The 16,976-nt window shown below is 34.5% G+C and overlaps 1 long non-coding RNA gene and 1 pseudogene across 1 annotated transcript; both read left to right on the forward strand.

The window, feature by feature from the left end:
- Window positions 1–742: 742 nt before the first annotated feature.
- Window positions 743–3,107, forward strand: LOC133304079 (uncharacterized). The gene is made up of 4 exons (XR_009750566.1): window positions 743–897; window positions 1,046–1,089; window positions 2,601–2,702; window positions 2,898–3,107. It is a non-coding gene; the product is annotated as an uncharacterized LOC133304079 (long non-coding RNA).
- A 508-nt stretch (window positions 3,108–3,615) lies between these two features.
- LOC133304097 (AT-hook motif nuclear-localized protein 9-like) lies at window positions 3,616–15,732 on the forward strand (annotated as a pseudogene).
- Window positions 15,733–16,976: the final 1,244 nt, after the last annotated feature.

Raw genomic sequence — 16,976 nt, forward strand, 5'->3', positions numbered from 1 at the left:
CTTTATCAAAGAGAAATTAGAAGACGGTAGTGTATGCGTGACATATATACCTACCAAGGAACAGACGGCGGATATCCTCACCAAAGGATTACTTAAGCCGACCTTTGAGAATTTGATCAGCAAGTTGGGAATGATCAATATATATCTCCCAACTTGAGGAGGAGTGTAGAATATTCTAGATAGTATTTATTGATGTAGTTGGTAGTTGTATATTTAGTTGGTAGTTGTATATTTAGTTGGTAGTTGTATATTTATTGATGTAGTTGGTGGTTGTATATTTATTAAAGTAGTTGAGGTAGTTGGATGTACTCAATATAAAAAGGACCCATTGGGTCTCTCAATGAATCAAGAAAGTATTATTCAGATAAAACACTTCTTCCACTTCTTCTTTTCTTCATTTTGGTTATGAAATTCTGCTAGTAGATTCTGTGAGTGTTGCTTGTATGCGTTTTTTTTCATTTTATGTTACTGGTAGGAGTTTGGGTGTATAAAGACTATGATCGTATTGTTAATGAATAAGGAATATTTTGGCTAACTTTTGAAGTTAGAGGAGGACCCTCTCCCTCGAAGAGAGGAACATCAGAAAACATATCAATTTGACACTAGAAAACATATCAATTGGTGCTTTCATTGCCGATCTCACCCTCCATGACGACTCCTTCCATCAATGCCACTCACCAGCAATCACTTCACTCTATTTTTGCAGAGATGAAATTTGGTTTTGCAGTGATGAACACCACATGCGAGACCATAACGCGCTTGCTCCGGAAATTGATCCATGAGCAGCATGAAGCAAAAGCAGCTATCAAAATTCAAAAGGCTTTTCGCACGTTTTCGTTGAAGCTAACTATTCGCCGATCCAAAGCGATAGACCAGAACGAGGTGCCTCAGACAGAGGTGGATGAACCAATTGATGAATCGTTGAACAATTATGATTTACTTCTATGATTATAGTCTTTTGGTTTACTTATATGATTTCATTTTGTGAAACGATTATGATTTCTTATCCTTGTCTCTATAGTTGCAATATGTTGTTGTGTAACAGATAGTAGCTGTATTATATTGGACCCAACTGAACTTGAAGAGGAGGTTAGTAGAATATTTTTTTGTCAATTTGAAGTATTATTTTGTGTTAACCTTATGTCGTTGAATTTAGTCAGCTAAATGAAATTTGTTCAGTATTTACTTCATTTGGACAATAGTGTTATAAATACACTATGCTGTGGACAATAGTTAAAATGTTTAAATATTTTTATCTTTTAGTTATTGTTGTTACTATATCTGTTATACGATCATCATTAATGTTACTAGGCTAACTCCTTTCATTTTTTTTTGCTTTTTTTATTTGTTTGAGTAAATTACTTTAACCCCCTTTGAGGTCTCAGCAACTTAACTGCTCTTACAGAAAAACATAAACAACCTCCTCTTTATTTTTTTAGCATAACATTGTTTACCTTCCGATAAATTTGCAGTGTTTAACATTTTGCCTTTATCTCCTACAATTTGAGTAGACACTTTGTCCCAAAACTTAGTTCAGTAATACCAAGTTCATTTGCAATGCAAGTCCCATAGATCTTTATTCATCCATGTCAAAAACTTGGGAGTCTTTAGCTTCATGATTGTGGAATTATAATTTGCCTTGTAACTTCCAAACCATCTTTGCCTTGGGCATGTCCAACTTTCCAGCTTTGTACTAGAAGCTAACTCTTTGGATTTGGGACTAGTAATTATGCATCCAACAGTCAACGCTTGCTTGATCTTATAGAAGTTCATGCACTTATGTTAGTGCTTCCAAATATTTAGTCACATGCTGTAAGGTTTAGCGGGACCTGCAAATGATATTTTTTATGCATAAGCCCATAACTATTGTATAATTGTTTCTATTTTTTTAAAGAAAATAACTAATTCAACCCAAAAGTTCAAGCTGTTGGGTGAGGCTACATTAATGGTTTTATATTTCTCTAACACGCCCCCTTACACAAAAGCCCATTGGGCTTGAAGAGTGAATGATGCATCAGGCCCATCCTATTTATGCTAAGAAACTCCATAATATTTAATTATTTTTATTAATAGAATAGGGGCGGTGAGGATCGAACTCATGACCACTTAGTCATATCGTGTTACAGAATAATATAAATCATTAAAAAGGCCCTCATCCAATAGCTTAAACTTTTGGGTTGAATTGGTTCTTTACATGGTATCAGAGCCTCAATGTTCCAGGTTCGATCCTCGCAGCCCCTTATTTTCTTTGTGGAATTTCTTAGCACAGATAGGTTGTGCCTGATGTATTATTCACATTTCAAGCCCAATGGACTCTCTTGTGAGGGGGCATATTAGAGAATAATATAAATCATTAAAGAGGCCCTCACCCAATAGCTTAAGTTTTTGGGTTGAATTGGTTCTTTACATATCGGCTCTGATGCCATGTAAAGAACCAATTCAACCCAGAAGTTTAAGCCATTGAGTGAGGCTACATTAATGATTTTATATTTCTCTAATAATTTTCATGTTCCTGTGGCATAAACAAATTTTGAAGTTGGAGGCCTGGGTTCATTGCTGCTTGTACACAACTAATTTAGTGCCTTTTTATCTTATGCCAGAAAATGAAAGCATTTGCCTATTTAGTTTTTCCAAATGCAATTCTTTCAGTCCTACCAGAGGGATCATTGCAGGTGGGTTTGTTACGCAGGGTGCTATGTCAGGTATTCTTCCACTCTTAACGTTTTTCTAGTTAGTTCCTTCAATTAGAAAGTTGGTCGTGCCTAGTGTTTTATACGTTTCTATTTTTTTTCCAGAATTGGCCTAGTACTTTAGCACATTGTTTCATAGAATTTGCTTGTATAGGTTTAATTTTCTAATGTGTGATCTAAATAGTTTTCTGTTTAATTTTCTTCAAGTGGATGATTATCTTCACTGCCTAGAACGAGGGAGTGCTACTACTGTAAGGTTTTCTGAATTTTTGAGGAAGAACATAGAGCCTAAATCAACAAGCGAAGCATCTAAAGCCTGGTGATTTCAAATCAGCTAAAGCCATATGTCTCATTTCATAAACAGCTTGTACCTTTGGTACTATGATTATGATATTTTGCCAACTATTTTGTAATTGTTTTCAGTGTGATCTGCGAGATTTGTAGCAATAACAGTGCTCCTCTATTTATGTCTTTTGGACTGTATTTATTTTATTTGTTTGCATCTTTGTTCCCATTACAGGCTTACATTACAGCGTTTGTATGGACTGTGGAGATTTAAGAACTGCATTTTTTCACATGTATCTTGTTTCAAATAGGCTTAAATATACATTGTCCTTATAATAGTGGTATTATTTTTTAGTTTTAGTTCTTAAATTTGCATATGATTTGTATTCTTTACCTTTTAAAAGTGAATGTTCTTTATCTTTACTGATATCATAAATTTGATAATCGTTGATGTTGGAAAGGAACTCTCATATCTAGTTTGACATTTGTTTTAATGTTCCACCTGACATTAAATTTGTCCATGTAAGAGTGGCAAATGCCTCGTGATGTGGCATTGTAAACTAGATGAAAATTAAAGCTTGGATGTGTCATTATAAACCAGATGAAAATTGAGGCTTGAATGTGGCATTATAAACATGAAACTCACCTGGCATAGAGGTAATACTTGAAAAACCGTATCTTGAAAAGTAAATATAATGAGTACTTCATTACATAGAATTAAGCATACTGCTAGTGGCACATAATGAAGAGGTCACATACCTTACATTTTATGGTATTCTGATATGTGAATATTTTTTTCTTCCAAAATTTGTCACTATACTGCATTTGAGAACAGAGCTAGATGATAAGTTTTGGTGTATTGAAATTGGGGGTCAAAGTTTATTGTAAAAGATGCTCAAGGCATTTGAAGTAAATGCATGGATTGGGGGACCAAGTAGCGTTTTCTGGTTCTGCATCTTACTATATGCAGCAGAGAGGATTAACTGGTTCTTGTGCACAACCTGAGTTACATGTTTCACCCAGTATTCGTCCACAGTCAAATCTTAATCTACCATTTCAATCTGGCGTTAGTGGTGGTACCATTGGATCCACCTTACCATTAGAATCTTCAGCAATTTCATCTCATGCTGTTAATGTGGGTGCTCCTTCTGGGGCTCCACCTGGGGAACCTGCCAAAAGGAAGAGAGGAAGGCCTAGGAAATATGGCTCTGATGGAACTGTATCATTGGCATTGACTCCAACATCATCTAGTCATCTTGGAGGTACTATGATTGATTGATTAAAAAATTCATTTGTTATGTTGGAACTTGGAAGACTGCCTTAAGTATTCTATTTATGGACGGAAGTTAAGACTAGCATTATTACTGCAAATTAAGATTGTTTTGTTGCTACTTTTAAGACTGTTTTAAATTTGAGCCTTCGATCATGTGTTGTAGCTCTTGCATAATGCTGGACTAACTAATACTGAGTTGTAACGTTCAAACATGAAATTTATTGGACAAATAATTCATAAATACACTCTGAAGCATGTACGTACATACATGTATGCATGCATATATGTCTATGTGGCACAAATAAATTTTAATCTTGCATTCTACTGAAACAAAATAATCTTTGGCCATTGAGTCATTTTGGCTTTTTGAGTCACCATTCTCTTTTGGTTCGTCCACTGTCTGATCCCAATCTACCATTTCAATCCAGCATTGGTGGTGTTACCATTGGATCCACCTTACAATTAGAATCTTCAGCAATTTCATCTCATGGCTCTAATGGAATTGTATCATTGGCACTGACTCCAAAATCATCTAGTCATCTTGGAACCTTGACACAAAGCCAGAAACAAGGCAAAGGGCGTTCGCATGGGACTGGGACTGGGAAGAAACAACAATTGGCATATCTTGGTAAATCTCTATTGCAGCTTTTAGTTTCTCGTGTTAAAGATGAGTATTATTTGAAGTTGAAAGGTGATGGGTTGTGTACTATTGGGTTCTATAAGCCCAATATGTTCCCTGTGAGGGAATATGGATCTGTAATATCCCATATTTTTATTAATAAAATAATAATAATAATAATAATATAATAATAATAATAAACTATAAATTAGTAGTAATAATATATATATATATATATTATGGTGATAGATAACAAAATGTAATATTAATTTTACCTTTGATAAAATTATTATTTTGTGCGATAATTATGATTATTTGATTTATTAATTGATTGATGATTTATGTATTAATGTTTGATTAGTAATGTTTGATTGATAAATTGTTTAGATATGGTGAGTCAACAAACATAAATTGTTTAGATATGATGAGTCAGCATTGAGTCAGTAATGTATGGAGCCAATATCTGAGTCAAATACATCAATAAAGAAAAAGGAAATAAATGTACGAAACTCATATCTAAGCCCAAAACTTCAACTATAAATAGAGGTCTAGCCTAATTAAACCAATTCACTCTTCAACATTTCTCCTATACTATTCTCTCTTCTTAGATCAAAAACTTAGTTTAATTTATTTTATATTCTTTTGGTTACCAACCGGTTCTCTGCCCCAAATTACTCTTTTCTTCTAGAAGTTAGCAAAAACGGAGACCAGGTAATCCTAATCTCTAGGTGGTTGTAGATTTGTTGTGTATGAAATTTTATTGGATGTATCCTAATCTTTAGGTAGTTATATGTTTGTTATATGTAATCATAATCCCTATGTTCTATTAGGATACTTTATTTATATGAAATACATTGTATGTAATCCTAATCCCTAGGGAGATATAGGTTATATTTATATGTAATCCTAGTCCCTAGAAATAGGTTAATTATATGAATATTATTGGGTTTTATTTTAATGTAATAAATTTAGCCTTGCATCTGTCCATTGTACAGGTGCGGCGGTAACATTCCCCAAATTAGATTTAGATTAGCTTCCGCAATATTTCTATTATTATAATTGTAAAAAAAATAAAAATAAATTTTGACAATTTATTTATTATAAGATTGTTTTATAAATTGTTAGAAATTTGGGGTGTTACAAAATGGTATCAGAGCCCCTGGTTCGGCTTAGGGTTTGCTTTTGATACTGACTTGAGGGATCAAAGATCCCTGAGTTAAATAAAAAAAATTAGGAAATAAAATAATAGGACATAAGATAAATAAATAAATCGAGAGAGGCGGGTAGTGAAGGGTTATTTTTCATATCCTTTAAATATGTTTTATTTCTTTGAACTTTTGATGATTATATGTTTGGAATTATTTTGTGATTTAAAATTATTATTGATATTATTCTTTAAAAATTTTATACGCTATCTTTAGTAACTCGTTCTTATTTTTATAAAAGTAATTAACTTTCTTTTAGAGTTGTTCTGGAATTGATTAAAATTTTTCTAACAAATGAAAGATAATATATGCAATAAAAATTTCTATTTGTTTAAAGAAGATATTCAGTTTCGAAACTTTTTTTTTTAGCTTGGTTAAAGTTGACAATTTATTAATTTGTAGTGTTTTAAATTTATTGTATTCTATGTTGCCTTGTTTGTTTGGTTATGCATGACTCTTTTGTTGTTTGCTTTTTTTTTTTATGGGGGTTTCAAAAAAAAAAAATTAAGTTTCGAGGACGAAACTTCTTTTAAGGAGGGTAGAATGTAATACCCCATATTTTTTATTAACTTTAACCTTATGCCTTTTAGTTAATTTGAGGAGTTCAAACTTTTAAGTTTCGAGGACGAAACTTCTTTTAAGGAGGGTAGAATGTAATACCCCATATTTTTATTAATAAAATAATAATAATAATAAACTATAAATTAGTAGTAATAATATATATATATATATATATATATATATATATATATATATATATATATTATGGTGATAGATAACAAAATGTAATATTAATTTTACCTTTGATAAAATTATTATTTTGTGCGATAATTATGATTATTTGATTTATTAATTGATTGATGATTTATGTATTAATGTTTGATTAGTAATGTTTGATTGATAAATTGTTTAGATATGGTGAGTCAACAAACATAAATTGTTTAGATACGATGAGTCAGCATTGAGTCAGTAATGTATGGAGCCAATATCTGAGTCAAATACATCAATAAAGAAAAAGGAAATAAATGTACGAAACCCATATCTAAGCCCAAAACTTCAACTATAAATAGAGGTCTAGCCTAACCAAACCAATTCACTCTTCAACATTTCTCCTATACTATTCTCTCTTCTTAGATCAAAAACTTAGTTTAATTTATTTTATATTCTTTTGGTTACCAACCGGTTCTCTGCCCCAAATTACTCTTTTTTTCTAGAAGTTAGCAAAAACGGAGACCAGGTAATCCTAATCTCTAGGTGGTTGTAGATTTGTTGTGTATGAAATTTTATTGGATGTATCCTAATCTTTAGGTAGTTTTATGTTTGTTATATGTAATCATAATCCCTATGTTCTATTAGGATACTTTATTTATATGAAATACATTGTATGTAATCCTAATCCATAGGGAGTTATAGGTTATATTTATATGTAATCCTAGTCCCTAGAAATAGGTTAATTATATGAATATTATTGGGTTTTAGTCTTTGGTTTTATTTTAATGTAATAAATTTAGCCTTGCACCTATCCATTGTACAGGTGCGGCGGTAACATTCCCCAAATTAGATTTAGATTAGCTTCCGCAATATTTCTATTATTATAATTGTAAAAAAAATAAAATTTTTTTTTGACAATTTATTTATTATAAGATTGTTTTATAAATTGTTAGAAATTTGGGGTGTTACAGGATCACTGTATGGGTACTACTGCTAGCAAAAGTAGAGACCAAGCTAGGTAGCAATGTCCCAAGTATGAATCTATCACGAGTTGGGGTGTGTGTGTGTGTGTGTGTGTTATTCAGGGCTTATAGGAATTGGCAGAGTAACGATACATGAGATGCCCCATTTCCTGGCGATGGAGGGGTATTTATAGGAGGAATAGATGCTCACTTCCGTGGGTGGATGTTAGGGGTGGTTGTTACTGCTGTGGCAGCAGCGATGCTGTTCCTGCTAGGATGGTGGCAGTCACTGCTGTTATCTCTGTAGTAGGGAAGTTTCCATTTACCAGCAGTCGTATATTACTTGTAACGTGTGCTCTCGAATTCTAAATTCTTACAACTTTCCCTATGGGACGATATCTAGGACTCGAAAGAATCCTATATTACTTGTGACGTGTGCTCTTGCGTAGTAGTCGTAGTTTTAATTCCTTTTTTTGCTATTACGCTAACAATATGCTAATATCAAAATGACTTGAATGAACAATGGCCTCTAAATTCCAAGATAGTTTGCTATATATTATTAATTTCCTTAAATTTAAAGTTTTGTTAATTCCTAAGAGAGAGATTCATTTTATATTTTAAATTTTAGACAAATGGAAATCTGATTAGAATTAAGTTGGACGACTATGATATAAATCTTCATCGATATATACCATTATACCTTTCCACATTTATTGTAGAATTATAGACGTAAAACAACCATTACATAGTTTGTTAATTACGGCATTAGAATATAGTCATCAAGCTATTTGGAAAACACATTTTTCAATGCTGACAAATTAAAAGTTTCTAACCAAGTATATAGTACACACTCGCATACATGTTTGTGTATGTACCATAGTTATTGACAACGTGCATAACATGACTTAGCACCTTCATCCTACTATTCTCAAAACGTGGCGTCATGGGGCCATGATAACGGAAAAATCATGGGAAATAGTTGGCTATAGCGCCCCTCCTTGAAAGGTAGGGTAAAAATCCCTATTTGCCCCCATTCGTGCATTGTATAAGTAGCAATTTCAGGGGGCAAAAATGACTTTTCCACCCCCTTTACCCTAACATATATTAGGCCTATCTTCAGTATTGCAAAACCCTATCGAAACCCTTGAACTTAGAGGCGCTCCTCTCTCTCTCTCTCTCATTTGTTCCATCAACCCCATTGCTCGTCGTTGGTTTTTCAGCGATTGCTCTATCCTAGTTTTGTAAGTCCAATTCTCGTCGTGTTTTGTTGCCTTTAATTTTAGGTAATTTTTTTTATTTTTTAGTATTTTATATTTTGTGAAATGAGGGTGGGCCTAGAGCTACGGTAAAATTGATTCTTTGTGACCGAGAGGTCATAGGCTCAAATCTAGGGAATAACCTCTTAGAAAAAAATATAGGGGTAAGATTGCATACGAGGATTTTCCTCACCCTTACCCTTGCAAGTCAAGATTTAATGAGTGACTTTTGATTTATGCGTGTAGTATAACTTAATACAGCATTTATATAGACTTCATTGTAGCGACTATCTCACAATCCTGCTATTGTAGTTTTAAGGTTGGTCGCTACTCAACACTATACGAGATTGATAATTATGGTGTGGATGTGAGATGAATGCACATAACAAGTTGGGTAATTTGATTTTATTATGCTATCAATATTGAATTGTGCACTTAGATATGCAATGGGTTAAGCATGGGATATAATACTGAAGCTCATAAAGTTGTAGACTTGTAATAAGCAAAGTTTCAAGGGCAAAAATATGCATATTAAATAACAAGAATTTTACCAAAACAACATATGTGAAGTAATGAAAATCTTAGAATGACTGACGAGATCTTTAGATTTGTATGATTAAGTATGACCAACTTGATTATTAAAGTCTGTATGATTCATATTCCTTATCTAGACTGTATTTCTTTTGATGAAGAATACAGCTTATCTTTTTCTTTGGAAAGGCCTAGAACCCATGTGAGGGCCTCCTTGGCCCAAGATTACAGTTTAGTGAGTTACAGTTCCATATGAATTCCATGTATATGAAATTCTAACTCACTTCAGATATTTATCATAATGGCATATGAGATTGCTTAGTTCTATATCTGCACTCTCTTACGTAAAGGATGATTCACCCTAGAGAATAGATTTTACTATTTTTTCTTTTGATGTTCTGAGTGGTTACATATTGCCAGGTGAATTGATATCTGGTTCGGCGAGATGGCATTCACTTCTCACATCATCCACATTGAAAATGGAGAAGTATGTCACAAATTTTCATGAATTTGAATCTACCTGTGTTTTGTTATTATGTGTTAAAATTATAGGAAAAATATATGGAAAAGAGAGAAGAGAAAAATAATACTCTAAATGATATTATTTTGTTAGTTTAAGACTCTGAATGATGTTATGATTATGTGATGTTTTGATATTCAATGTATGGAAAAGAGAGAGAGAAAAATAATACTCTAAATGATGTTTTGTTAGCCTAATAAACTTATTTATGCTAATTATTCTTTGTCAAGACTAGTGTTGTACAACTAGTACAAGCCTAGACTATTAACAGAATAAAATTCCTTAAACTATAAGAATCATGATATTTTTATATATGTAATCAAATATTACCCATGAATTTCTGTCAGTATTTCTGTTCTCTTATTTACATGAGGGTTTGTATAAAACATCTGTTGGCATCTTTGGACCGACATAGGTGACACTATGTACAATTGGTATGTTGAAATAATGATAAAACTAATTGTATAAAATACTAAACAGATGTTCACAATCATACTATTTTTCTCTTAAAAGGAAAATTCAACTTAGTGAAGCCAAAACCAAGTATTATGATGATATTGATGTCTACCGTAGTAAAGAAGAAAATAATGTGGGACTTGCCTCAAAATTCATTTGTGGACATATGTACTCAATTTACTCTTTTATGTACTTTTAATTAATTGATTTTATATCATGATGAAGTTTGTGCCATTTATTCTAGCATTTATGTAAATATTTATTGAAAAAGGTTTTCAATAATCGATATTTTTTGGTATTTTTGTACTGTCTAACATAGTGTTGAAAACACGAAAACCTGGGGACAACTTTTCATATGTGATATGATGAGAAATAGGATGAGCAGTATAAGATCTAGTACCTTTTCGGAGAGCAATAGGCACATCTAGATTAGCTGTATCAGTGTTGCTGGAACTAAGACTCGAGTCAGAATCCTGGCAGTCTAGAGGCTCCTGAGGTGATTCTCGCCTGCTGTAAAACTTTCCCCATTTCCCGGGAGGATCTCCATTATCTGACACATTAACTCCCCCTGTCTTTTGCATAATGACTCCCCCTGTCTCCAACGGCAAAGGCAAAACAACAGAATCATTTGGTTTCCAAGACTTATCTTCATCAACCCCAATAGACTCCCCCTGAAGAGAAGTCGAAGGAAAAAAAGATTGTCTCTCATCAAATGTGACATCCATAGAAACAAAGACCTTACGAAGTGAAGATGAGTAACACTTGAAGCCCTTTTGGTTAGGAGGATATCCTATGAAGACACATTTAATGGACTTAGGATCGAGCTTGGACCTTTGATGGGGAGGAACATGTACAAAAGCCACACAGCCAAACAACTTGGGAGGAAGGGAAGAATGAGCCCGGAAAGAAGGAAATGTGTGGGTAAGACAAGATAAAGGAGATTGAAAATTTAGGACACGTGAAGGCATCCGATTGATGAGGTATGCTGCAGTCAAGACAACTTCCCCCCACAAATATTTAGGGACATGCATGGTAAACATAAGAGCTCGAGCAACTTCAAGGAGATGTCTATTTTTTCTTTCAGCCACCCCATTTTGTTGAGGGGTGTTAGGACAAGAACTTTGATGAAGAATACCATGCTGGCTGAGATAGTTTCCAAGAACAGAATTAAAATATTCAGTACCATTGTCAGTTCGAAGAATTTGGATAGAGGTCTGGAACTGAGTTTGAACCATAGCATGAAAGTTTTTAAAAATGGATGCAGCGTCAGACTTATCCTTTAGAAGGTATACCCAACACACCCTAGAGTGATCATCTATGAAAGTTATAAACCAACGAGCACTAGAGATATTTTTTTCACGGGCTGGACCCCATATATCACTATGAATCAAGGTAAATGGAGAAGAATCATGATGGACTCTAGGAGGATAAGAAACACGAGAATGTTTTGCAAGCTGACAAATATCACAAGAAAAAGAACTGGGATTTTTATTGATAAATAAGCTTGGGAACAACTTCTGAAGATAAATGAAATTTGGGTGTCCTAACCGACGATACCACAACAAAACATCATTACAATCATCAGACAAACATACCGAGTGGTTCACAAAATTTTTTCCTTCACAAGAATCTTTTTCTAAATAATAAAGTCCTTCTTCCTCTCTAGCACTGCCAATCATCAGCCCCGAGTCCTGTTCCTGGAAAACACAAGCATTGACAGAAAACTTGGCAACACAATGTAACTCAGACGTAAGTTTGCTGATAGAGATAAGGTTACAAGTAAGAGAGGGAACATGAAGGACTGAGTTCAAAGTAATGTGTTCAGAAAGTTTAATGGATCCTTTTCCAGCAATAGTAGAGAAGCTGCCATCTACTGTTCTTATTCGTGATTGTTGATAGTAAGGGGTATAAGAACAAAATAAGGCTGCATTACCTGTCATATGATCTGAAACCCCTGAATCAAGAATCCATCGACTATTATTATCAACATGGAACGCTATACCTTGTTGAGCAACATTGCTGGATGGAAATTTACTTTCAATCAACATGGCTGCGTGTGGTAACGCGTAGGGCGGATGCTCCGTCCTTGCTCTAGCGCGTGGGGGCGCGTGGCTCAGCAGAATCCGATGGTCCTTCTTGAAACTTGTAGATCGGCTCCTTCTGTTTCGAATGGTGCGGATCTTGGTCGGAAATGTCGTCGGAAAAATTTTCCGACGGCTGCTGACGGTGGCTGACGGCGGTGGAAAGCTGGGATTTTGCCTTCTACAGTGATTGGTAGCCTTACTTTTCTCTTGGGACTTTGTAGGAAGGGAAAATAACCTTAATAATGGTTGGAGGTTGAGTTTTCCGGCGTTGTGCCGCCGGTTTGAAGGTGGTTGTGGTGGCTAAGTTTTCTCAGGACCAACCTGCTCTGATACCATATTGAAAAAGGTTTTCAGTATATCGATATTTTTTGGTATTTTTGTACTGTCTAACATAGTGTTGAAAGCACGAAAACCTGGGGACAACTTTTCATATGTGATATGATGAGAAATAGGATGAGCAGTACAAGATCTAGTACCTTTTCGGAGAGCAATAGGCACATCTAGATTGGCTGTATCAGTGTTGCTGGAACTAAGACTCGAGTCAGAATCCTGGCAGTCTAGAGGCTCCTGAGGTGATTCTCGCCTGCTGTAAAACTTTCCCCATTTCCCGGGAGGATCTCCATTATCTGACACATTAACTCCCTCTGTCTTTTGCATAATGACTCCCCCTGTCTCCAACGGCAAAGGCAAAACAATAGAATCATTTGGTTTTCAAGACTTATCTTCATCAACCCCAATCATTTTGTTAAGAACCTTGAGTTCACCACCCCAAAAGCTAGCTTAAGGAGTGGGAGTGCCCAAGGCCTTATAAAGGCCATATTAATTGCCCATCCAATCAATGTGGGACTATATATCTCAACACGCCCCCTCACGCAAGAGCCCTTTAGACTAGAAGCGTGGAAATTGCACAGGCCCATTTTTGGTTTACCTTTTTGTGCTTTTTTTTTATTTTAATTCCACTTTTTTAAAGCGGGAGACGGTGAGGCTCTGATACCAAGTTAAGAACCTTGAGGTCACCACCCCAAAAGCTAGCTTAAGGAGTGAGAGTGCCCAAGGCCTTATAAAGGCCATATTAATTGCCCATCCAATCAATGTGGGACTATATATCTCAACAATATTGAAGACTTACTCTCTTCTGAACCTTTTTTTTTCTTTTTCTGTAGGACATTGGAACAAGAATTATGGAATTTTCTCAGCAGGGTCCTAGATCTGTATGCATTTTGTCTGGCACTGGTGCTGTATCAACTGTCACACTTCGTCAACCTGCAACTCCAGGTGGCACTATCACGTATGAGGTTGGACACTTTCTTATACACTTTCTTATTGTTATGTACGTTTTGATTTGGATACAGTTATGGGTTCATATGGAATTGCGATTACGTAAAGACATATACCCACATTTACACATACATAACACCGTGCACATAACGAAATGGAAACCCTTTATGGAGGTACTATGGTTGATTGATTAAAAAATTCATTTGTTATGTTGGAACTTGGAAGACTTCCTTAATCATTCTATTCATGCACGGAAGTTAAGACTAGCATTAATTAGTACTGCAAATCAAGATTGTTTTGAATCTGAGCCTTTGAACATGTGTTGGAGCTCTTCCATAATGCCAGATAAACTGAAACCAAGTTGTAAAGTTCAAACATGAAATTTATTGGACAAATAATTCTTAAATACACTCCGAAGTATGTACATAGAAACATATATGCATTAATAATGCATATATGCATGCCTATGTGGCACAAATAAATTTTAATCTTGCATTCTACTTATACAAAATAAAAGGGGGCGAATAGGAGCAGTGGTAAAACTGTTTCTTCATGACTGAAAAGTCATGGGTTCGAATCCAGGAAACAGTCTCTTTGCAATTATGTAAGGAAAATGCTGCATACAAGGATTTCCTCTACCCCACACTCGCTAGTCGGGTTTAACGGGGAGTGGTTTGGTATTCTACTTATACAAAATAATATTTTGGCATTGAGTCATTTTGAGTCACCATGCTTTTTTGGCTACAAGTTTTTGACTTTCCTAGCTTTATTGACATATTTGGAATGGGAAATATATATAATTGTTAGCCAATTGATGGCTTATAATTATTAGCCTTCCTAGTGGAAATCAGAGATTCCACATTTGTATTATTGAATACCTTCTTATATTTGTTTTATTTGATATTTATCTCTCTTTGCAAGTTACAACATTCTATCATGTTAAGGTTATATATATATAAAATTGTTGGTGGATTTTTTGCTTTATAGGGCCGTTTTGAGTTATTGTCTCTTTCGGGTTCTTCTTTGCTAACTGAGAGTGATGGCTCACGCCAACGAACTGGAGGAATAAATATTTCCGTTGCTAGTCCTGATGGTCGAGTCATTGGGGGAGTTGTTGCCGGGGTGCTTATTGCAGCATGTCCTGTCCAGGTAACAACATTTTTAGTGCTGCCATAACATTATATTATAGGCTTCTATTAATCTCCTCTTGCTGCAAAGAAATTATCTGCAGTTGCCACATAATTTTTTTTTTTCAGGATATGGAACCGTATCCTGAAAAGCATGTAACTGCTGCGTGGAACAATGTCTTTGCAGTGGCTGAAGAGACATATTTCCTTATATTATCTCTTGAAATCATATCTCTCATTCCCACATGTTAAAATCAAAAGTTTCCAGCTATTTACTACATATAAAAGTCTTGAGATTTTAGATATGTTCCCATTCCCCTAGTTTTCTTTTGGATGGCTAGACTGAATTTGTCATGCTATAGGTGGTACTTGGGAGCTTTCTATGGAGTGGATCAAAGGCAAAGAAGAGGAAAAGGGAAGTCTCAGAAGGTGCAGAAGTTGATGTGTAGTCAGATCATGAGGGAGTTCATATTCCAGTTGCAGTGAATAGCAATCAAAGTCTCACTCCAAATATGCGTAATTCTCATGTTGACATTGATTTAATGCGTGGGTGATAGAATGGGAAGTACCAACAACAAAGTTGAACCAGCTGGCTTTTGCAATTAATAAATTTTACTTATCCAACCATGATTGACTTGGGGTTATACTCATATATTTGTGGCTTTGAGGATTTTTAATTTGAAGATTTCATGTTCCTGATTGGTAATGATACAATTTATATCCTATTTGAAATAAAAATAAAAAATGACATTGAACTAGATTTTTTTGTGGTTTATGAGCATCAGTTATGACATAATCTCGTGATTTTTGTCATAAAACTGTCTTCTGGAAGGCAATGACAAAGGGCACATGAAGATATAAGATTTACTGCTGAGAATGCATAATGTGAAAGCATTGTGTATATACGAAGGTATTGTATTTTGTATTAATGGTTAATGTTTTGGGCTAGTCATACGAAATACGCGCTGTCGATTTGCAACATGTACAGCCTTTTGAATTCTAATTCTTATTTGACGTTGATGTCAGAGAATAATATAAACCACTAAAAATGTAATTATTCAATACCTTAAAATTTTGAGTTAAATTGGTTCTTTACATGGTATCGGAGGCTTGTGTCTTAGGTTCGATCTTTATCGCTCCTCACTTTCTCTTGTGAAATTTTCTTAGCATAGGCAGGTGAGCCTGTGCATTGTCCACCCCTCAAGTTCAATGAGTTCTTATGTGAGAGGACATATTAGAGAATAATATAAATTATTAAAAAGGTCATAACTTAATACTTTAAAATTTTGAATTAAATTAATTCTTTATATTACTGTGCACATACCACATCGCTTTCAGCCTCCTCCAGTGCACAGTGATCTACCTCCATCCGTGGCTGTCTTTCCCATAAACACTGCAAGTCCACAAATCCAGAAGTAACCTTTGATCCTCCGGAATAAAACAATTATGTTTTTGTCTTTTCCATTTATACTAAAGGACCACCTAAAAAATGGTGGTCCCGGTCCAGCATAAATTCTCTCAGTCATCAGATAGCATGTTTTGATTGTTACTGTAAAAGAGTATAGTTAGTAATAGCAAAAAAGTGTTCAAGTTTGTTAAGCTGAGTTAGTTATGTCTAATGTACAGATGTCTGAATTAGTTCATCTTAATACTGCGTCTTATTTTTTCTCTCTCCTGTATGTGGTCGCGATACCATTTGTAAAGAACGAAGATTCAATGTCCACATTACTTGTTAGCTTTATCTCCAAAGGTTACTTCTATAAACGTTCTCCAACCTAGTATCAATCAAAGTTCTATATTTTTTTATAGCTATGACTATGAGGAATTTTAATTATCCTCGTGCTTTGCCAATTTGAAATAAAACTCTAACATTAGCCTTTTATTAGTTACACATTTTTTTTATATATATCAACCGGTTCATTAATCATTTGATTAATCTAATTCGATCATTGTTGGATCAATTATATGATATTGTTCTC

The sequence above is a fragment of the Gastrolobium bilobum genome, unplaced genomic scaffold, assembly GCF_033153095.1.
Source record: "Gastrolobium bilobum isolate Gb01-03AN ecotype WA unplaced genomic scaffold, APGP_CSIRO_Gbil_v1 utg646, whole genome shotgun sequence".
NCBI lineage: Eukaryota > Viridiplantae > Streptophyta > Magnoliopsida > Fabales > Fabaceae > Gastrolobium > Gastrolobium bilobum.